The sequence below is a fragment of the Ictidomys tridecemlineatus genome, chromosome 1 (assembly GCF_052094955.1).
Source record: "Ictidomys tridecemlineatus isolate mIctTri1 chromosome 1, mIctTri1.hap1, whole genome shotgun sequence".
Taxonomy (NCBI): domain Eukaryota; kingdom Metazoa; phylum Chordata; class Mammalia; order Rodentia; family Sciuridae; genus Ictidomys; species Ictidomys tridecemlineatus.
Window position 1 is genome coordinate 163,610,794 of NC_135477.1, and position 23,088 is coordinate 163,633,881.

The 23,088-nt window shown below is 43.3% G+C and overlaps 1 protein-coding gene across 5 annotated transcripts in view; it reads right to left on the minus strand.

Moving 5' to 3' along the window:
- The window catches only part of Atox1 (antioxidant 1 copper chaperone), a 45,479-nt gene that overhangs the window by 9,241 nt on the left and 13,150 nt on the right, over positions 1–23,088 (minus strand). For 2 of the 5 annotated variants that reach the window (XM_005325476.5, XM_040272668.2), the window contains exon 4: positions 22,298–22,431. The exons of 1 other annotated variant lie outside the window; for it this stretch is intronic. The gene's annotated coding sequence lies outside the window, so the exon portion shown is untranslated. Of the gene's footprint in view, positions 1–15,443; positions 16,587–22,297; positions 22,441–23,088 lie in introns of those variants that run through there. 2 more of the 5 variants (XM_013358667.4, XM_005325477.5) reach the window with 2 other exon arrangements.

Here is a 23,088-nt window from a genome sequence, read left to right on the forward strand (position 1 = left end):
GATGACAGAACCACTATCCCAGCCTTTGATTTCTTGGACTCAAATTTTGTTTATGTAGAAGAATACAAATTTCTATATGGTTTAAGACATTGCTACTTTGTTTTCTTTCTTTCTTTCTTTTTTTTTTTTTTGGTGGTGGGGTGGGGGACTGGGGATTGAACCCAGGGACACCCTGTCACTGAGCTACATTCGCAGCACCTTTTCCCTTTTATATTATCTTGACACAGGGTCTCATTAAATTTTCTAGGCTGGCTTCTAACTTGCCATCCTCCTGCCTCAGCCTCCAGAGTCCACACTCTGTGCTACTTTGTTTTCTGTCACAGCTGACTGACTCAGAAAAAGCTACATTGATGCTGGGACTTGTGGCACAAACCTATAATCCTCAGAAGCCTGAGGCAGGGGGGACTTGCAAGTCTGAAGCCAGCTTCAGCAACTTAGCCAGGCCCTAAGCAACTTAGTGAGGTCCTGTCTCAACATGAAAAAGGTGCTTAGTAATAAAGTGCCCCTGGGTTCAATCCCAGTAGAAAAAAAAGATGGGAAAAAAAAAAAAAGCTAAATTGATGTTGGCTTTGAGTATGATAAAATTTGGTATGTAATAGTTATTTTTAACCAAAGAAAAAGTCTGTGAATTTATTAATGGCATGCACCATGTACATAAGACCCTGAAATGAGCACCAGATGGCTGGAGCTTAATTTGAATTGAGCTACTGGGAAAATGGGGGTGTGGCATTCTGGAGGGAGGTGGCCATGGGCTGTGGGAGCTGAGGGGAGGAATAGCATGGTGAGGAAGGGTGTCATGTTATGCAGGTAAAGTCAAGTAGCAGCCCGCAGAAAGGGTGAGTGGCAGACCCTCCCAGAGAGTCACTTAACTTTCTTCCCTGTGATATGAGTTAATTTTCTCTGGTTGGTGAGATTCAGGGAAGGACTTCACAACAAGAAGATACATGTTCATCTGCGATTTCTGAGTCCAAGGATGTGTTGTTGCTGCTATTTTATAGCTGACATTATTAGCACTGGGTGACCAGCTGCAAAAAAAAACAACCATAGAAACAAAGTCACAGAAAATTTTGCATGTGCCTGTCAGTGTGTAATAACAATCTGCCTTAAAGAGAGCTTAATCTCCCAGGCATGGTGGTGGCACATGCCTGTAATTCCAGCAGTTTAGGAGGCTGAGATAGGAGGATACTGAGTTCAAAGCCAGCCTCAGCAATAGAGTGAGGCACTAAGAAACTCAGCAAGACCCTGTCTCTAAATAAAATATTTTAAAAAGGGCTGGGGATGTGGCTCTGTGGTTAAGTGCTCCTGGGTTCAATCCCCAGTACCATAAAAAAAATTAATTTGATCCAAATATGAGTAACCATGGCCCCAGGACACAGATTTAAAGTCACCCTGAATGATGTGCCCTGAAATGGAAGAGATTATGTGAATTCTTATAGCCAAACAACAAAGAAAGTCACAAATCAATACATTTAACAAATACATTGGTGGGGGCATTGGATAGGTAGGCTACAGCAAAGCAGGCAAATCTCTTCTATAGGTTTCAGATGTTATCTATTGGCCTTCTTAGCTTTAGGTTTGGTGAAGGCTAATGCTCAGCTAAGCTTAAAAATAAATTCTCAGGCCTGGGGTTGGGGCCCAGTGGCAGAGCACTTGCCTAGCACGTGTGAGGCACTGAGTTGAGTTCTCAACACCACATATAAACAAATAGATAAAGGTTAATCAAAAACTACTAAATATAATTTTTTAAATTAATAAATAAATTCTGAAAGGTTTATCTAACTGGAGACTATTAGATCAGATACAAAGGGTAGAAGTGAATTACTAGTTTTCTAAAGGGCCTATGATCGCCCCAAATAATTTCAACTCTAGATGTCCGATATTTCATCTCTCCACCAATCACTATCTTCTACTCAGCCAAGGTCAAAGAGTCTGCTGAATCTTGAATATAGATGTAGCTTCTCTGGAGACCCTCAGTCTCACATTTACATCTTAGAAACCTTCCCAGTCAGTGGGAAAACAATGGTTCAGAGGTGAGTCGATGGCAAGCCCAATTCATTGCTCTGGGCCCAAGGTGAAGCAGCACTCCTGGACGGGAAGAGTGTGGCAGAGGGAATCTGCTGAGGTCATGGAAATAGAGTGAGGGAGTGGTTTATAACAGTTATAAGTGTATCTATTGCACCTTACTAAGATTTTCCAGTAAACCTAAAATTTAAAAATAGCAGTACTCAAACTTTTGGTCCAAGGATGCTGTTATTTTCTTCAAAATTATTATGAACTTTAGTGAATGTTTTACTATATTAGAAATTAAAACTAAGACCTTTAAAAAAAAACACAGGAGGATTCAAGTAGATATCCAATTAATTTGTCAGAGCAATGAAATCATTATGTGTCACACAAACAAACATCAAGAAACCTCTGGAAAATGCCACTGCACATTTAGGAGAGAATGAGCATGAAAAAGGAAGATAACATCTTAGAATGATTATGGAAATAGGTCAGAGCTTGTAGACATTGTTCAATAAAATTTTGGGAAGGCTGCTGATTTGGACTGAGCCCCTGTACTAAGTCCAACAGACAAGACCAAACCAAACCAGAATGGAGACACTCACGCTAGGTGCCACATAACCAAACTGAACACTGGAACAGGCCAGTTTTCCAAACACAGGAGATTCACAGTAACCAATAACAAGTGGCCCAGTTTACCTGAGCCAGCCTAATAAGGAAGGCCCCTCTGTTTTACCCTATAAGGAAAGAAACTTGGAAAGGCTCAAGCTGCTTTTTGTGTCCTGTTTCTTCTTCATCCCATCTTTTTCGGCCTACAAAGCCAACTTCCTCTGCTCAGCCCCTGGAACACCTTTTCTAAGTCTTTAGAGAAGACACTCCCCATTCGTGAATCACTAACAAAAAAAACCAATTCAATGTTTAAACCAAATTTGTTATAATTTTGTCTTTTGATGATTCTTGAGTACCCCCCTAGCATCCCCAAACTATGCTTGGGAACACTGACCTGAAACATGAAATTTTAATCAAATTTTTAGGGAGGGCCTGATATACCTTCAGTGATGTAAACTTCTCTGAACATGATGATCCCTAAGATTCTGCAGTACGTATTTATGATTCATTTGGTTTGGTTTGGAGATATCAGCATTCATTTCCCATCTTTGAGAGCCAGGCCTTAATTTTGCACTCAGAGGTCAAAACCTCTCTCCTCCAAGCTTAGTTCAGCTTAGAAAGAGGGTGTACCTAAGCTAAGTCATCTCTCCCCTGCACAGTCACCCTTTTGGGGCTGAAATGAGATGGGATATGAGGCTGCAATGCGGCATCTGTAATTCCAGCAGCTTAGGAGGAGTGACTAGGAGTGGGTACAAGATTCATAGTGGCAGGAACCTTCCTAATTAACATCACAGGGGAAGATTGTGTGAATGGGGAGCCAACAGGAAGAACAGAGCTGGGGTCGGGGAGACAGAGAGACAGAGAAAGGCAGAGATGGAAACTGATATTGATCATCCTGGGACACTGGCCTGAGCTCCTAAACCAGCCTCGGCAGGCACTGCTACTTGAGTGCTTGATATTCTTTCTTGCCGGGCACTATGGCACGTGCCTGTAATCCTGGAGACTTGAGAGGCTGGGGAAGGAGGATTGCAAGTTCAAAGCTAGCTTCAGCAACTTAGAAAGGCCTCAGCAATTTAGTGAGATGCCATCTCAAAATAAATAAATAAATACATAAATAAATAAAAAGGGCTGGAGATATAGCTCAATGGTAAAAGAGCCCTGGGTTCAATCCCTGGTGCAAAAAAAGAAAAGAAAGAAATTCTTTCTCCCCTGCCAAACTGACACACCCTTAGTTCTGCTCAAAGAACCCTATGTCCAGGCCCAATTACTCAGCCTCCTAGATTCTACTGTAGAGGATAGAAGCCAAGTGACACGGTTCTCACCAATGACTTGTAAGCAGCAATCAGGCATGGAGCTTCTGGGGAAGCCCGCGAAAACAGGGATACTGCCCTGTATCCCTCTTTCCCTCTGGGACGGCAGGCATGAGAGGTGGAGCTGCAGGAGATTGAAAGCCACAAGGAAAAGCTGACAGAAGGACCCACAGCCCTGATGATGTTGCTCACTGACATGGCACCAGCTGCAGGCAGCTAGATTGCCAGCAAAGGGAGATAAATACAAGCTGCTGGAATCAAGTTTCTGCCACACACACACACACACACACACACACACACACACACACACAGAGCAATCCCTGCATGGTGTGCAGCCCCTACTCCTGGACTCTTCCTTCCCATGAACCAATAAAGCCCTTTGGCTTATGCTGGTTTGGGCTGGGTTTTCCATCACTTTCAGCAGCCAACATCTGGTTTCTGACGGCCCGAGATACAGTGAAAACAACTGTCCTTGAGGAAAAAGATGATATTCCTCAAGAACTTCAAAGCAGGAGGTGGGGAAAGGAAGAAGATCATAGGAGGGGGACAAAGGAGAGCGTCAGGGGTGGCAGAAAGTTTGCTCTGGCTTCGGGAAGGAGCTGAAGCAGTGTCTAGGCTGCTGTCTGGGTCACAAAAATAATCCCGATGACTGTGCAAGGAAGCTATGTTGGTGAGGCTGCTCATCTCTCAGCAAATTATCATTGGCCCTTGCTCTTCAGAGGCATGTGAAGTACTGCATTCTTTGGGGACCTGGGCCTCCCTAGGAGTTTGGCTCCTGCCTGGAGAGGTCGGAGGCAGGGAGAGGGGGGAATAGGAATTAATGTGAGCATCAGCCAACCTGGAGTCAGTAAGATATAGAGATATTTCTTGATTCTGCCCCAAATTGCTGGGGACTTTGAGCAATGTATTGCTCAAACTTAATTTCTTCAAACATAAAGTGTTGCTGATCATGTTTTTTCTCCCTCTCCTTTTCTTCCTTTCTTTCTTTTACTTTTTCTTTCTTTTTTTTTTTTTTTTTTTTTTTTGGTACCAAGAATTTAGCAGGGGCATTTTACCACTAAGCTTCATCCCCAGCCCTTTTATTTATTGATTTATTGATTTTTGAGACAGGGCCTTACTAAGTTGCTGAGTCTAGCCTCAAACTTGTGATACTCCTGTCTCAGCCTCCTTGATTTGCTGTGATTATAGGGGTAAGCCATGACATCAGGCAGATAATAGTATTCTTATAGGGTTATTTCAAGGATTAATGAGCTATGAAAATTTACTAGAAGTGGCACACACTTGTAATCCCAGCTACCTGGGAGCCCGAGACAGGCAGATGGCAAGTTCAAGGCCAGGCTGGGTAACTTAGTGAGACTTTATATTAAAATAAAAATATACAAAGGGCTGGGAATGTAGCTTAGTGGTAGAGCATCCCTCGGTTCAATGCCCAGTATTGCAGAAATAAATAAATAAATAGATAAAAATATAAATAAATAAACAAACAAACAAACTGTTCTAGGAAATAATTATGTAAGATGTCACCATTGGAGAAAACTAGGTAAGGACCTCTGTAAAGCCAGCCTCGATAAATGAGTGAGGTATCTTTTCAACTAGAATCTTTTCAACTTCTTGTTGAATTATGTTGACATTAAAGTTTCAAAAAATTAATGAGAGAGAAGAGAGAGAGAAAAAAAATCCACAAGTCCTGGGGATGAGGGTTTATAGATTTTCCTAGCAGTTGAGTGATAGGAATAAGAAGATGAGAGAGAATTTCATGGGAAAGGAAATGGAATTTTCTATGAATTATTAATTTGATACCTTTTAATGCTCTTACAAATACAAAAGTGAAAAATATAGAGCTTTTAAATCATTTGTGACTGTGAGGCTATTTTCTTTGAGTGGCTCGGCTGTGGGATTTTCTAGAGTTATGCTCTTCGTACAGGCGGGAGGTCCTTATATCTCTTCCATTGTTCCAGCCTCCCTACCCTCTGGACAGCCCACCCCCCCAGCATTCCTCTCAGAGCAGTTGTCAGAATTAGGACAAAACCAACACCCTCTGTCTTTGATCTTTCTAGAACTTCTAAGACATAATTCGCCCAGTGTGTTGGTGCACACCTGTAATCCCAGCAGCTCAGGAGGCTGAGGCAGAAGGATGGCACGTTCAAAGCTAGCCTCGGTAAATGAGTGAGGCCTTAAGCAATTCAGCAAGACCCTGTCTAAATAAAATACAAAAAAGCGCTAGGGATGTGGTTCAGTGGTTAAGTGCCCCTGAGTTCAATCCCTGATACCAAAAGAAAAGAAAGAAAGATGTAACTCTCGGCTCAGGCCATTACCTCATCCTATCTGCCCTCTCCCTCTGCTTTCAAAGCCAAAGGACGAGGAGAAGCCTGGAGAGTGGGGTGTAATCAAGCACTAGGGTCACCACATGGCCCTCACAGTGCTTCTCAGTCTGAGACCTTCTGCTGTCTTAGGCCAGTTGAGTGGTTTCCCCAGCTTCTTTGCCCTGGGAAAAAGACAAAGGTCTTGCTTTTGCGACACTACCCTGGACACAACATATATCGTGGTCAGAAAGGGAGACCCACGATTAGGTGCTCCGCACAGCCCTGAGAAGATACTGCCTTTGGAGGAAGCTATGGTTCCCACCTATCCAGGGTCTGCACCTTTGTGGTTGTGAGGCTTGATGAGTTTTCAGTGTTGAAAGACTGCTGTGCCCAGGCAAGGGGAGACAGATATCCTGGCAAATACTAGGAGCATCTACCTCGCCTGGGGAATGGGCTTTGGTGCTAGTGGAAAGTTCTGAATCTACACCCCAGGGCATCTTCCATGTGCCAAGGTACTGAATTAAATATCAAAAGGTCGATGAAGGAACACGGGACTGTTGCCAAGGGTGGTCTGAAGGGATGTGACACCCAGGCAGTGTGACCTAATGCTTCTGCTCTAAGTCATGCAGGTACACAGGCTGTATACAAATTCTGTCTGCTTACAAATTCTGTCTGCTTTGAGTAACAGTGTGGCCTTGGGCAAGTTACCTCTGTGAGTTGCAAACTGGGGGGCAGTGGGGGAGGTGGGGAGATACCCATTTCTTAAGGTTGTTGTGAGGATTAAATTAAAAATAATGCATGTGATGTGCTTAGCCCAGAGTCTGGCACATACTCAGTGTATGTTAAATTCAAGCTGCGGTAATTCATGTAATGGAAAGCATCAGAACAAGTCAGTGCTAGGCCCAGCCCTGCCTTAAGTTACTGGTCACTTCAGGTAAATTTCTCAGGCTCTCTGGATCCAGGCTTTCTCCTCTGAAAACTGAGAGGATCAAACCAAGGGTAACCAAGGAGAGACACATCAACAAACTCTAAAATTCTGGAGGGAAAGCCTGAGTCTCTCTCTGTGAAGAAGCAGTCGCTGCAAGTTGCTCCTCCTCGGGGGAACTCCCAGCCCAAGGGGGGAAGACTGGTGAATGACAAGGAGCCTTTCAGCATAGTTGGCTGCAGCTGTGCTGACCCAAACAATGAGCACAGTCCTGAGTCCTGAAGGTAACTAGGAGGCCCTGCCAGTCTCCTGAGAGAAAGCCCTCTGTAATCTCATGGATGGGGGCAGGACTTCCACAGAATTCTAAGAATGTTCTGGAAATGTTCTTAGGGAGTTTCTAGTTCAGAATTTTAAAGCCACATTCTGGGTGTACTTCTGCAGTTTCACAAACTATTAATATTCATCTCATTTTCTATACCTGAAGTTACACTTAAAATTATGACTGAAAACAATGAAGACTCCTAAATTGGTCACCCATCAATGTGTGTGTGTGTGTGTGTGTTGTGGGGAGAGTGCTGGGGATTCAACCCGGGGGGCTCATGCATGTTAGGCAAGTGCTCTACTATTGCAGTACATGCCTAGCCCTTTCAAAATTCTTTTTTGAGATGGTATCTTGCTAAATTGCCTTGGCTAGCCTTGAACTAACAATCCTCCTGCCTCAACCTCCCAAATAGCTAGGATTATGTGTGCACCATTGCACCCAGCTCACCCATCAAATTTTAAGATATCAGAGACCAAAATCAATATGTTGTGGCAGATTCTGCTGGATGTTCCCCAAAAGTAGCTTTACCTTTTCTTTGGTTGTGGAAACTACTGTGAGGATCCCATAGCCACCCAGATTAGGGACTATTTTCCCAGCCTCCCTTACAGCTAGGTAAGAACTTTTTTGTTTGTTGTGCTGGGAATTGAACCAGGGCCTTGTGCATGCAAGGCAAGCACTCTACCAACTAAGCTATATCCCCAGCCCTATAATTAGGTTTTGATTTATGGGACATAAGTAATAGTTGCTAATGTGACTTCTAGGGGTTTCCTTAAAGTGAGGGGGTATGTCCTCTTATCCCAATATGGATGTGATAGTAGAACCCAACCAGCTGCGATGGACTTGGACTTGGAGGTCTTATATTGAGGGTGGTGGACAAAGAGAGAATGAATGAGATTTGGGTTCTTGATCACAGAAGTACCTCAGGCACTTTCTTACATTGAGTGCCCTGGATTAATCATGTATAGATTTCACTTACACAAAAGAGGTACATTTCTCTCATTTAGGCTGCTTCTATTCCCGGTTTTCTGCTTTTCACAGCCAAATCTGGGGAGCTAAGAAATTTGTTTTCGGGCTGGGGATGTGGCTCAAGCGGTAGCGCTTGTCTGGCATGTGTGCGGCCCGGGTTCGATCCTCAGCACCACAAACAAACAAAGATGTTGTGTCCGCCGAGAACTAAAAAATAAATATTAAAAAATTCTCTCTAAAAAAAAAAAATTTGTTTTCAGTGGTTGACTTTACAGTACATCAGGTATGTAATGTTTTATAGCATACTGAATAAATAAGGAAAATACCACTTGTAACCACAACTTAGGTCAAGAAATGGAATTTTGCAGACACCCCTGAAACCTTTCAGATGCCCTTCCCTAATAATACCAACTCCTTCCTCCTAAAGTAACCTCCGTCCTGAATTTGGAGAATAAACACTTCCGTGCTATCAGGAAGTGAATGCCCTAATATTCCCTTAAAACATTTTTCGGTCAAAGACTATTTTCATCTGCTTCATATGGGGATGTTGCTTAAGCCTTTGTTTGACAGAAGGTTTCCTGTGATCAAAAAGGCTTCCTCTGATCAAAATTGAAATAGTCTGACCCATTCACTGTACAGAGGAAGAAAATGGAGCTCAGAGAGGGGAAAGGACTATCTTTCTTCCTCCCTTTCATTTTCCTTTTCTTTTGCTTTCATTTGTACTTTCTCATTTTAGTTGATGAAAGTTGTATATATTTATGTAATGCAATAAAATGTTTACACACACACACACACACACACACACACACACACACACACATACACGGGAAAGGATTTTCCAAGATCAATTAAAACAGTGGCAAAGTAGACTACGACTGAGGTCCTCCCTGACTCTTTAGCCTATATTCATTTCAGAGGAAGGGCTCCAGATACATGGTACCCACATTGCCCAGTGATTCTAGGATGGGAAAGACTTGCAAGTGCAGTCTCTAGGAAGGGGCATCCCATCTCCAAGCAACATCAAACCTGGCTCTTCTCTGCACCACAGATATCTCAGGGAAAAGAGGCTGCCAAGGCCCCGGGCAATAGTTCTTCCCAAATGACTTTGCATTTTAACCCAATGGATCAGCAAAGGTGGAGCTGACCCAGGGCCTTGCTATGGGAATGCCAATCAGATGAAGCAGTCTTCTCGGGCCTCTCCAGGAATCAACACTGGTGCATCTCCTCCATGGTACTGTCTGCACCAACCTGACGTACAGTGGCCTTCAGAGATCCATCCCTGTGGTTAAGGATGTGCTGAGTCTATGGAGACAGAAGCGTGTGGCATAGAGCAAGCCTGAGCTCCTGCCACATTTGCTCCACTGTCCCAGTCAACATGTGCTTTTTCTAACTCTCATGAAACACATTTGGTTTATTATTGTCAAGGGTGCCCACCATGCTTTGGTGTAGGACCTGGTAGTGTCCAAGGACTCTCACTGGCCAGTTCCCTTAGTCCCCTCTGTCCTAGATTCTTGGATATTTAAGGATAGGTCTGTTGGCTCCTGCCTTATTCTATGCATTAGGATTAGGAAAGATATTATTCTGTGTTCTGCGGGGGAGGCAATTGTTCCGAGGACTAAAAGTTTGGGAAATGAAGCAGTTTTGTTTTGTTTTGTTTTAATTACCAAGTACAGTATTAGCATGCCGAAGTCTCTGAGAATTCCCTTAGAAAATGATTTTGTTGGACCAAGATTTTTTTGACTTGGGGACTTTTGTCTCTTACTAGCAGCCTTCTGCACAGGACAGTTTGGCAAACGATACTGCAGTCTCTTTGAAGGATAAAGGATGCATTAATACACACAGGATACCCAACATGGCTGGAAAATCACCTTTCTGGCCCAGGTGGCCCGTCTCTCTGGAAAAGTACTGAATTATCCCAAACTTCATAAAAATCCATTCTTCAAAGTCCCAAGAAGCAACTGTGGAGCTGATCTAAACCTGCCCAGTCTGGGGTGGGTTCCTGGGGAAAAGCTGGCTGGGCCCCACAGCCTGGCACCAGACCTATTGTACCAAGAGCCCTGGCCAGCCGGCAGCCACCCAGTGTGTGTCTGGACTTGTTTATCCTTCCTTTCCCTGCTCCTTTCACAGTGTGGCTGAATGGCCCCAGTCTCTCAGTCCTGCTCCTGGCCAACGCTGGACCCCTCCAAGTCTGGCTAACTCCTCTCCCACCCGCCTTGATAAACAACCCCCTCCAAGCTGGGAACCACAGCAGCAGGCTGTTTTTCTCCCTCGAACACCCCAGGAAACCTCTCCCCTCTGCCTTGGGCTTCCTTCCCAGGGCCCTTGGCTGCCGATTCGCTTTAACTCATCCTCAAGCCCATTCAGTCACCTGAAGGCAAAGGGACTCACAGGAGGCCCGAGATGAAAGAGTCTTTAATCCTGTGGCTTTCTGAGTTTTGTTTTTAGCAGGAAAACCTTATTTTCCAAACAAATTATTACGCAGAATCCACCAATTTATGGAACAGATAAATAAGGACATTTATGGTAGGCCTGTTTATTAGAGCAAAACACTGGAAAGGAACTAAATGTCCATCAGTAGGGACAAGTTAAATAAATTGATGGTGAAATCATACAATGGAATACTATTCAGCCATCTAAAAGCATAAGGCATGTCCCCACAATAACTGCAAAAGTTCTGTGAAAAAAAAAAATCTTTATTTTATATGGACAGTACTTGGTTTACAGTTCCATTTTAGGGCCAAGACCAAAATCACTACTGTTTTGTTAAAATCCACCACCTCCTCTTCAAATTTGTCTAATGTTTACTTGGTATTTAACTATGGTGACCAAACATCCTGACTTGCTCAGAACTGAAGGGTTTTCTGGGATAAAGGACTTTAAATGCTAAAACCAAGGAAATCCCAGGTAAAGGGATGAATTGGTTGCCCTATACTTAGTAGAAATCAAAATGTTATTTTAGAAAGAATAGAAAGATGGTTGTTAAGTTTAGCCTATGTGAATAAGCCAGTATGTTCACAAATGAAATAGAGACAGTATTTGTTCTATAAATAAAAGGATAAAAGCATATGGGCTGCTAAGAAACAAGAAATTATCTCCAGTTATAATGAAAAGATCTCCACCCACCCCTTTCCCTAAAGGGGAGCAATCATGGATTTATTCATATAATAAAATGAAGTTTGTGCCTTCTTATCTATTTATGTATGCCGTCATAAGAAAATGAGTAGGCTGATTTTCATCAAATTTTAAGGATATGTTTGGAATTTTTTTTTAACAATTGTGCATAGATAACTTTTTTTTTCAGTCCTAGGAATTGATCACAGGGGTGCTTTACCACTGAGTTACATCCCTAGCCCTTTTAATTTTTTATTTTCTTTTTAATATTTTTTTTTTTTTTTAGTTTTAGGTGGACACAATATCTTTATTTTACTTTTATGTGGTGCCGAGGATCAAACCCAGTGTCTCACGCATACCACTTGAGCCACATCCCCCCAGCCCTTAACTTTTTATTTTGAGACAGGGTCTTGCCAAGTTGTCCAGGCTGGCCCTGAACTGGTGATCCTCCTGCCTCAGCCTCCTGAGCTGCTGGGATTATGGGCATATGTCATTGCACCTGGCTTTCATATATACATTTTCCAATTTAAAAATAATGAATGTCTGGGCTGGGGATGTGGCTCAAGCGGTAGCGCGCTCGCCTGGCGTGCGTGCGGCCCGGGTTCGAACCTCAGCACCACATACCAAAAAAGATGTTGTGTCTGCCGAGAACTAAAAATAAATATTAAAAATTCTCTCTCACTCTCTCTCCTCTCTCACTCTCTCTTAAAAAAAAAAAAAGAATCATCACTTGTTAAAAAAAAAAAAATGAATGTCTGATAAAAAGGATGAGTTTGGCCCTATTTTCCTCTTCTGTCTCATGTGCCACTGCCATAGACTTGCCAGCCTCCAAAATCATAAGTCAAGTAAATCTTACTGTTTATAAACTAAAAGTAATAAAAAATAGCAAAACAATAAGCAGTAATGTTGCTAAAATCATTTTTTAAATTTTTTTTTCTCCAAATAAAAAAAAATAAATAAAAAGGACTGGGAATATAGCACAGTGGTAGAGCTCCCCTGGGGGGAATGGGAGGGGAGAGGAGGAGGAGGAGGTTCCATAATAAAATAGGACCTTGAAAAGGCAACTGGCTTTAGGCCTTTGGTACCTTGAAGGCTCTGGGCAAATGAAGGCAAGAGTATGGTATGGTAGGTGGGTGAAAAACCACCAGGGAAACAAAGGCTTGTGTATCCATTAACATGAAGTTCATGCACACCAGCAAGCCCAAAGTAACAACCACAAAAAGTCATTCCATGCCACATGGAAACACAGTCTGGAGGTTCACAGTCTAGTTACATAGATAGGATCTGTTATCTTCAGAGACCCAGGCACTGTCTTCAACCCATGGCTTCCACCTTCAAGTGATGGCTGCTGCAGTTCCACCATTACATCTTTTACTTCAGGCAGCAGGGGGAGCAAAGTGGGAAGAATTTCTAACTGCATCAACTCACTTCCAAGAGCCATTGCAAAATGTCCTCCCATCTCATTATTCAGAACTTATTCATACGCCTCACTTAGGAGCAAAGGAACCTGGGAAATGTAGTCTTCGTTTGGGGTTGTACCCTTTAGAAACTGGATTCTATGACTTAGGAAAAAAGCAGGAAGGATTTTTGAGGTGGCAGCAGCAGCAGTGGTCTCTCAGTGCAGTGAGAGCCGCGGTGATTTTCTGTTTTGTACCTATGCTATTTTGTATATAAGGTATGCGATGACTTCAGGGAGCAATGTGGATTGCCTAGGTGCTCAGGGAAAAAAAAAGCAGAATTCACACAGGCAACACAACCGCAGAAACAAGAGGTACGTGAGCCCAGAGCCTTGCACTTGTTAGGAAAGAGATCTACCACCCAGCTGTGCCCTAGCCCCTATCCTGACTCTTGGAATTCTTCTATTTATGTATGCCGTCCTTCATGTATAACCCCAGATGTTCTCATTTAGCCTTTGCTCATTAAAATAAATAAAAGATAGTTGAGCATAGTGGCAAATGCCTGTCATCCTAGCAGTTTGGGAAGCTGAGGCAGGAAGATTGCAAGTTCAAAGCCAGACTCAGCAACTTAGTGAGGGCCTTAACAACTCAGATAGGTCCTGTCTCTAAATAAAATATAAAAAGGGGGTGAGGATGTGGCTCAGTGAATGAGCACCCCCTGGGTTCAATCCCTGCTTAAATAAATAAATAAATAAATAAATAAATAAATAAATAAATAAATAAATAAATAAATAAATAAAAGACTTTTGAATAGGCAATTAGCAGTCTTTGTCGTTAATTATTTGGGTGAATGTGAGTGGACCCTTTTCACCTGCGGAGATTTAGTGAGCCTGAGAGACCAGCATGGATTAATGGAAAGAGAACCACCAGCTGTCCCCACTTCCTATGTGAACTCAGCTAAGTGCCTTCACTTCTCTGTTGCTTTGTTATATATGTACAATGAGGATCTTCCAATGGTTCCACTTGTAGGACACTACCCTAGGAACTAGGGAAAACCTGAACACACAGTATGTTTTAATAAATTCTGGAAACAATCTAAATAGTTCCTATCCATTTGAGTTCAGTTGCAGGCCATGGGTGTCACTTGAGCTCAGAAACTTCATGAAGTACTTACAGGTTGGAGAGGCTAGAGGAAGGGGCTGAGGCTGGATGCCCAAGAGTGACTCTCAGCCCCAGAGGAGCAGCCAGCTTGCCACCATCAGGACTAAATGAAACATGGAACCCTGGATGGGATCCTGGGACAGAAGGACGACAATGGTGGGAAAGCGGGTGGTGTCAGCTTAGTCCTGCCCAGTTCTAACAGTCTAGAATCCCTAAGGCACTTGATGTCTCTGGAGGGGGAGGCAGATTGTGTTGGGAGAGTGTCAGCCCGGGGATGGGGGGCAGATTTAAGAGACTCCAGGTCGCCCTTCTGACTTCTCCTTGCCATCTCAATGGCCTTCCTGGCCTCTCTAATTACTAGGAACATACGGGAAACCACAGCTTCTGTTTTGGTAAAAAATGAGCTGTGTACCCACAAACCGCTGTCTCGATGAGGGCTGTTTCCAAATTGGGCCCTGATTGAGGAGAGAGAAGACCCAGGCCTGTCGGGGGAACAGCCCTGCTCAGCAGGCTCAGTCCCTTTCCCACGTGGTAAGATTCAGGGACTTGTTCTCAACAGTGTGAACTCCAGAAGCCAGCCTTGACCTCCCACACTGGGTGCTGAACGCCATTACCTATGTGATGGGTGCCATCAGGAGCCACATTCCCAGGTGGGGACAGATGGAGTAACCCACCCAGGACCCCTCCTTTCGACAAACGCGGCCTGTTGCAGTTCAGTCGGCTCTCTCCCTGCTGCTTAAGAACATGTGAGCGGGTTTAGGATCCTGGGGGCCAGGACTGCTTGGCCTCTCCCATGTTTTCTCTGCTTCTTTTATCAAAAAGACATGGGAAAAGAGGCTAGGGACCAGGTGCTTCTGTTAATCCAGAACTTTCTAAAGTGGGATATTCCTTGTGGGGTAGGACAGGGATAGAGTAGCAAGATGGGAAAGAGACTTCTCTGCCTTGAGGGACCTCCATATGGGAGGGTAGACTGATGTCAGGACAAACCAGTACCAGGCATGAGAAAAGCCAAGGATCAAGGGGGGGGGGGCTCCACATCAGAACTTCCCCCAGGCAGAGCTGTCCGGAGCAGGGCAAGTTGCTCACAGTGCTGCTTCTCAGGGCAGTGTGTGGGCCAAGGCTTGGGGACCACCCTTCACAGGAACAGGGGACCAGTTAGATCTTCCTGTTCCTAAGATCCTGCAGTGATAATAGTGATAATAACAATAGCCACGCTGGGTGCCTTCCACCTGCAGAGGTCATCCGCTTCACTCTGAGACGGTGTTGTTGGGGTTGGGACATAGCTCAGTGGTAGAACACATTCTCAGCATCACACCCCTCCCCGTGCAAAAAATATATATATATATTGCTTTTATTTCCCACTTTACAGATGAGAAAACTGAGGCTCTGGACAGTTAAGCAATGCACCTGAGTTCGCACCACTAATAAACAGCCAGCCAGTTCTCATCCAAGATTCAGCCTGCTTCTAGGCACCTGGAGATCCATAGTTCCAGAAGGATTAGGGTGCAGGATAAGCAGGCCAGAGGCAGGGGTCTCTTGTTTCCAGAGGCTCTGATAGTTTATTCCAGGGCTTTGGTCAGTGGTCATGAGATGTGCAGGAGCAGGAAGACTTGCTCTCTCTTAGGAAGCAGATTAGGAAGCTTGTCTTTGTCCACTTAAACTCCTAAAACATGGAAATCTAAAAGTGGCCTTGATGGACACTCCCAAGAAATTATAGACTTGGGCTTTGTAAGAGACTGGCACTAATTAAAGGAGAATGCCTCGGAGAGGGTGGTGACCCAAACAAGATCTGCTGCTCACCTCCCACACAGCACAATCCTCCATGTTCCGTTTGTACTTTTTATAGTCTCCTGGCGTGGAAAGGATCTGGATCTGAAGTTTTGCAACCTTGAGTTATCAAACTTCAAAAGGCATCATTATGAGACTTTCTGTTGATACAAAAGCTTTATTTGTGGTATTAATGTTACAAAGAATTAAGCAATTGGTGATTCTGCACCCCCCCCCCAGGATTGAACCAAGGGCTTCACACATGCTTGGCAAGCACCCCACCACTGAGCCACACCTGCAGTCCTTTTTTTCAAAATTTTATTTTGAGACAGGACATTGCTAAATTGCTGACACTGGCCTCAAACTTTAGATCCTTCTGCCTCGGCCTCTCAAATCACTGGGATTACAAGTGGGCACCATCATGCGCAGCTATGATGATTTCATTTATTTCTGAGATTATCACAGTTGGTACTAGTGTAATTTCTATGATATAAATGAGAAAACTGAGAAAAAAAGAAACGGTAACTTTCCCAAGGTCACAGCAATCAAGTGGCAGGGGAGAAATTTGAATCCAGGTGTGTTGAAGTCCAGTATGTGGCTGCAGGGAAGCCCAGTACATCAACCTGTGTTGAGCTGCCTTGGCTGGTGTTTGGGTACGTTGGGTTAGAAGAATCTAGCCTCCCAAGATTCTCCCTTGTGCATTGTAGGACCCTGGGGAAACGTTGTTAACAACAGAGCAGTTTAAAAAACTGGAAGAAACTCAAAGGTCCCTCCACAGGGATGACTAACACCTTGTGGTATATTCAGACAATGCAATAGTTACCATTGAGTGATGAACAGAAAAGAACTACTGATATTCACAACAATGTAGATAAATCTCAAAATTTAACATGCTAAGCTGGGTACAGTGGTGCACACCTATGATCCTAGCTAATCAGGAGGCTGGGGGGAGAAGGATCTCAAGATTGAGGCCAGCCTCAGCAACTCAGCAAGGCCCTAAGCAATGTAGTGAGACTCTGTCTCAAAATTAAAAAAAAAAAAAAAGTGCTGGGGATGTAGCTTAGTGGTAGAACGCCCCTGAATTCAATCCCCAGTATCTAAACAATAACAACAAAGAAAATTAATTATGCTGAATGAAAATTAGCTGGACAAAAATGAGAACATACTGTGATTGCATTTACAGAAAACTTTTGAAAATATGAACTAATCAGCAGTGATAGAAAGCGGGTCCATGGGAGGGAAGGAAAAGATTCTATAAAAAACTAATCAACACCAGAAAACAAATCAATAAATGGGCAAAGGAACTGAACAGACACTTCACAGAAGAAATATGGATGATCAACAAATATATGAAAAAAATGTTCAATATCTCTAGCAATTAGAGAAATGCAAATTAAACTACACTAAGATTTTATCACTCCTATCAGAATGGCAATCATCAAGAATACAAGTAACAATAAATGTTGGTGAAGATGTGGGGGAAAGGGTATTTTCATACATTGCTGGTGAGACTGCAAATTGGTACAACCATTATGGAAAGCAGTATGGGAGATTCCTCAAAAACTAGGAATGGAACTACCATTTGACCCAGTTATCCCACTCCTTGGTATATACCCAAAGGATTTAAAATCAGCATACTATAGTGACACGGCCATATCAATGTTTATAATAGCTCAATTCATAATAGCCAAGCCATGGAACCAACCAAGGTGCCCTTCAACAGATAAATAGACAAATAAATTGTGGTATAAATATATATACACAATGAAATATTACTTATCCATAAAGAAGAATAACTTTATGATATTCATTGATAAATTAATGGATCTGGAGATTATCATGCTAAGTGAAATAAGCCAGTCCCCAAAAGCCAAAGGTTAAATGTTCTCTCTGATATATGGATGATAACCCACAATCAGATAGGGGAGAATATAAGTTCAATAGATTAGACAATAGGGAATAAAGAGAAGAGAGGAGGGGAGATAGGAAAAGGAAATGTAGTGGAATGAATCTGACATAATTTTCCTATGTACATATATGAAAACTTTACAGTGAATCCCACTATCACATACATCGGCAAGAATGGGGTCCTAACTAGAATAAGATATATTCCATGCTTGTATAATTATACCAAAATAGATTCTATCATCATGTGCAACTAAAAAGAACCAGTAAATAATAAAATAGAGCCAATCAAATATGAATTAATAGACCAGAAAAGGAATATCTAGTAGAGGAAGGAGAATGGGGGCAGAAGGAAAAAGGGGGATTGTAAGCTTAAATTGATTTCCATGCATGTATGAGTTTGTTGGGGTGAATCCAAATACTATGTATAACTATTAAGCTCTAGTAAAAAGAAAGCAGGTCGGTGGTTACTTGGGATTGGAGAAAAGTGGAGGAAGACTTGCTAGGAGACATGGGGAAAAATTTTGAGGTGAATATAGGTCATTACTCTATCTTTTTGTTGTTGTTGTTGTTGTACTAGAGATTGAACCCAGGGGGCCACTTAATCACTGAGCCACATCCCTAACCCTTTCTATTTATTTTGAGACAGGATCCTGCTAAATTGCATAAGTCCTCCTTAACTTTCTGAGGCTGGCCTTGAACTTGCCATCCTCCAGCCTCAGCTTCCCAAGCCACTGGGATTAAAGGCATGCAACACCACACTCAGTTTATTTACTCTATCTTGATTATGGTGAAGGTTTTGCAATTGTAAGATAAGCATTATATCTTAAAATTGCATACTTTAAATATTTCCAGTGTTCCAATGAATTTACACCTCAAAAAAGCTGTTGTAAAACAAAACAAAACAAAAATCACTGAAAAGTCAAGTTTGGTGGCACATGCTTGTAACCCCAGCAATTTGGGAGGCTGACTCAGGAGGATTATAAATTGGAAGCCAGCCTCAGCAATTTATGGAGACCCTGTCTCAAAATAAAAAAGATAAAAGTGACTGGGGATGCAGCTCAGCAGTAAAACACCACTGGGTTCAATTCCCAGTATAAACAACATGAACAAAAAACTCTTGAAACCCAGCATGGTGTCACACACCTATAATCCCAGCAGCTCAGGAAGCTAAGGCAAGTGAAATACAAATTCAAAGCCAGTTTCAGCCATTTAGTGAGGCTACTTAGCAATTCAGTGAGACCCTGTCTCTAAATAAAATATTAAAAAGGGCTGAGGATGTGGCTCAGTGATTGAGCAATCTCCAGTACCAAAAATAACATCTTCCAAGTCAGGCTTGCTTGTGTCACCAAGAGGGAGCTGGGCCAGTCAGAGCTTCTCTGGGGATCACGCTGCCATGGAGAAGGGAACATTCCAGCCCCAGGGCTCTACTTCAGCACCTCAGGGGCAGAGTGGCTTCTCTTCAGTAGAGTGATACTGATATTGAACAAGGCTTTGGCCTCATGGTGGATAGGTAGGTCAACAAAGACATTCCATCAGACACAGGAACAATGGACTGGATGGTTACAGCCTCAGCTGCTGTTCTTACAATTAACAGACACCTACTGAGCACCTACCAGGTATCTGGGACTGTCCTACTCTACTGTCTTGTTTTGACCAGCTGAGGTTGGAATGAGATCCAAGGGCATGACACATCAAATAATGGCCCCAACAGAGCCATTACACATGCATCAAATCAATACCCCAGTGCCTGTTCTGTGTGTAGAGGGAGTGAATGCTCGGCCAGATCCTTGAGGACAGGAAGACACGTGGACACAAAGCTTTGCCACAACACTCAAGCTGAGGGCCAAGAGGATACATAAATGACTTCCAGTTGTGCAGAGGGTTTCCGGAGGCTGTGCTGTGTAGGAGAGGGAAAGGAATTTGTGGATGTGGGGTGGGCAGGTTGGGAGGAAAGTGGGAGGTGGCAGGGAAGCTGGGGGAGATCATTCCATTTACAGGGGGCAGCACAAGTAATGCAAGACACCTGGGGAGACTGGCTGCAGGGAGGAGTGGGGAAGCCTGGAGGAGTGGGCCTGGCCAGGGCTGGAAGATGTGAGAGATCTGCAGACACATCTGTTCCCTGCCCCCCTCCCCTGCAGAATCCTGGGCTCTGCTGGGCTCTCATTGGTTCCATGGATGGCTGCTGAGCTACTGGCAGATGAAGGCACTTCCCCAACCCCTCTGAAGCCTTGAACAGCAGAACTAAGGGACACTTGGATTCCAGCTAGGCTGGCTGCTGAGTGGGGGGGGAAAAATGATCCTCTGGAAGACAGTGCAAGAGGCACCAGTGTTTCAGGCCTTGAGTGTCCCCAGTGGGCCAGCCAGCCTGAACCAGGTCTCCTGGGGAAACAAAATGCAAAAAAAAATTCCTCAAGTTTGTCCTCCCACGGCCCACAGAAACTTCTTGGTGGACAATCAAATTCAAAGAACACTGCCATCTGGTGGCCAAGAAACCTAGACACCATGAGAGCTGTGAAGTCCCTGTGCCCCCAAGGGACCACAAAGGCAGAAATGGGTCTGAGACTTGTTTAACACTTACATAACACGCCCCAAATTGTGCAAGCATATCAATTCAAGAGTGAAAATGAGGTCTTATTTCTGCCTACCAAGTTCCCTGAAGTACAGGTAGTAGGTACTGTGCAATGAAGACACTGCCTCTGGGAGAGATTGGGTGACTAGTCACAGCTGGCCAATGTGAAGTTGAGTCTTATCCCAGGTCCAGCAGCACTGGGTTCCCAGTATGTGCCCACTAAATGGTTAAAGCAATGATTTTCCATGTGTGGTCTCCAAGACCCTTTCAGAAAATATACCAAGTAAAAATTTGATAGGTAAAAACCTACTATTTTTGTGAGATGCTTTTTTCTTTTACAACTTCATTTTTCCAGCGTCTCACATTTATTGACCTAGACCTCATCTAATTCTGATGGCTACCAGGATGTGTGCTTTGTTTTAAAAATTCCTGTTTCAATTTCTAATATGACATTCTTCATATAAACAAAAGCTCTGTGAATTTCTCAATAATTTTTATATGTAAGAAGAAAAAGTATGAAATCTGCTGGTTCAAATACTCTTATAATCCCAGCACCTTGGGAGGGTAAGGCAGGAGGATCACAAGTAACTCATCAGCAAGTGAGTAAGACCTTGTATGAAATTTAAAAAGGACTGGGGATATAGCTCAGTGGTAAAGTGTTCCCGGGTTCAATCCTCAGGGTCAAAAAGAAAGAATGAAAAAAAACCAAGAACTCTGCAAGGTAGTAACTCTGGGGCTATATGGCAATGACAGACTCCAGGTGATGAAAGAAATGCTTCTCCCATGGAAAGCCCCGCCTCTGTACCCATCAACAGTTGCTTAGCATAGTATGTTTGGCAACACAAAATGGCAATTCTTATACAATGTAAAAGTGTTCTCTTTGGGTTCCATTTTTCTTGGACTATGTACCCTGTCAGAGATTGATTGTCTAGACATTAGTAACCATTCTGTAACTTGTACTCAATTAGGGTTTCTGCTTAGATTTTAGATCTGATGACTGTTTGTTTATGGTTTTGAATTGTAGCAACACCCGCTTATAATTAATATGGTTTTGGATTACAAAAGGTATATTCAAACTCCAGGAGGAGGTCGAAGGATGTAGACTTACAGCCTACCCCTTGGCCTGCCAACTAGTGAATCCAGACCACCGGCCTGTGAATAAAGTTTCCATCTCCTGCTTGAAGATCAACTCAGTGATTTATTGCAATCTCACTTTAACATCTGGAATTCTGTCATTTCTGTAGATCTTGGATTAATGAAATATGCAAAACTAGTGAATAGAGAATTTTTTTTTTTTTAGTGTTTTCTAACTGGCTAAAACACATTTAATCCCCACAACCATCATTTGCTACAGATGCTATTATCACATTTTATACCTGCAGACACTGAGGTTAAATGGCCCAGTACCTCAGGGAGGTACCGAAACTTGGGCTCTGCCCCAGGCAACCTGTTTCCACAGTCTCTTCCCATTATCCCGACTCCTTAACATTTGATATCTCTTAATTGCAACTTACTTGGTCCACTAGTTTTTCAAAATATGGAATTTAAGAAAGTATTTTTAAAAAAGAAAGAAAGAAAAAGGAAAGAAAATCACTGATTTGGTACAACATCTTTTAAATTTTTTTTTCAGTTGTAGATGGACACAATACTTTTATTTCATTTACTTATTTATTTACTTTAATGTGGTGCTGAGGATCGAACCCAGTGCCTCACACATGCTAGGTAAATGCTCTACCACTGAGCTACAGCCCCAGCCCCTAGTTCCTCTACAAATGAGGAACAAATGAGGTCCAGAGAAAGGAAGTGACTTGCTAAAGATCACATGGCAAAGAATCAGAATCCACAGGGTCCCAGACTCCTAGTAGGAAGCTCTAGACACTTCATGTAAGTAAGCCTACCAACGACTGCACATGAGAAAGAACATCAAGACAATGCAAGAGACAACTTCTCCAACAAAAGCAGCATGACTTTATTGCAGGGAAGGCAGGAAGAAGCAGGGCAAGTGAGGGTCTCTGCAGGAACTCCTTCAGTGAGCAGGACTGCCAAATCCCAGGTCCATGTAGAAGCCACATCAGCGTCCTAGGAGAGCTGAAAGTTAGGTGGAACAAAGGTGCCATCTACTGTGGACATAGCAACATTGCAAAAGCAGTAAAAGTTGCACTAAGAGGTAGCATTTGGGGGTGAGGTGGGAAACTAGGCTGCAGAGCACATCTAGAATTCCCATATCCAGCCCTGCACACTGGACCCACCAAGTCCGTTATACCTGGGTTGGCCAGAACTCACTAACCTTGCTGACTCTCTTCTGGGGAACTATCAAGGCTGCTGAGATCCCCAGTTTCCTGTCCTGTTTTGGTTTATGATAGAAAGGCAATAAAACAGAAGCACAAGCAAATTATCTACCAAGAACCAGACAATCTAGGTGACTTTGTAACCAATGAACATTCTATCTCTGTGGTTACCAAATCTGGCCTCAAATCAATCACTGGAGAGACTCTTAAAACTGATGTCAAAGATAGACGTCCCTTGTGTGTATCAGGTAAAGCCTGTCTGTTCAGTGATTCTTACTGAATATTGTGCATCTGAATCTTTCTGGGGCGGGTGGCGGGGGGTAGGTTCTGGGGATTGAACTCAGGGGCACTCAACCACTGAGCCACATCCCCAGCCCTGTTTTGTATTAACAGTGTCTCACTGAGTTGCTTAGTACCTCGCTTTTGCTGAGGTTGGCTTTGAACGTCA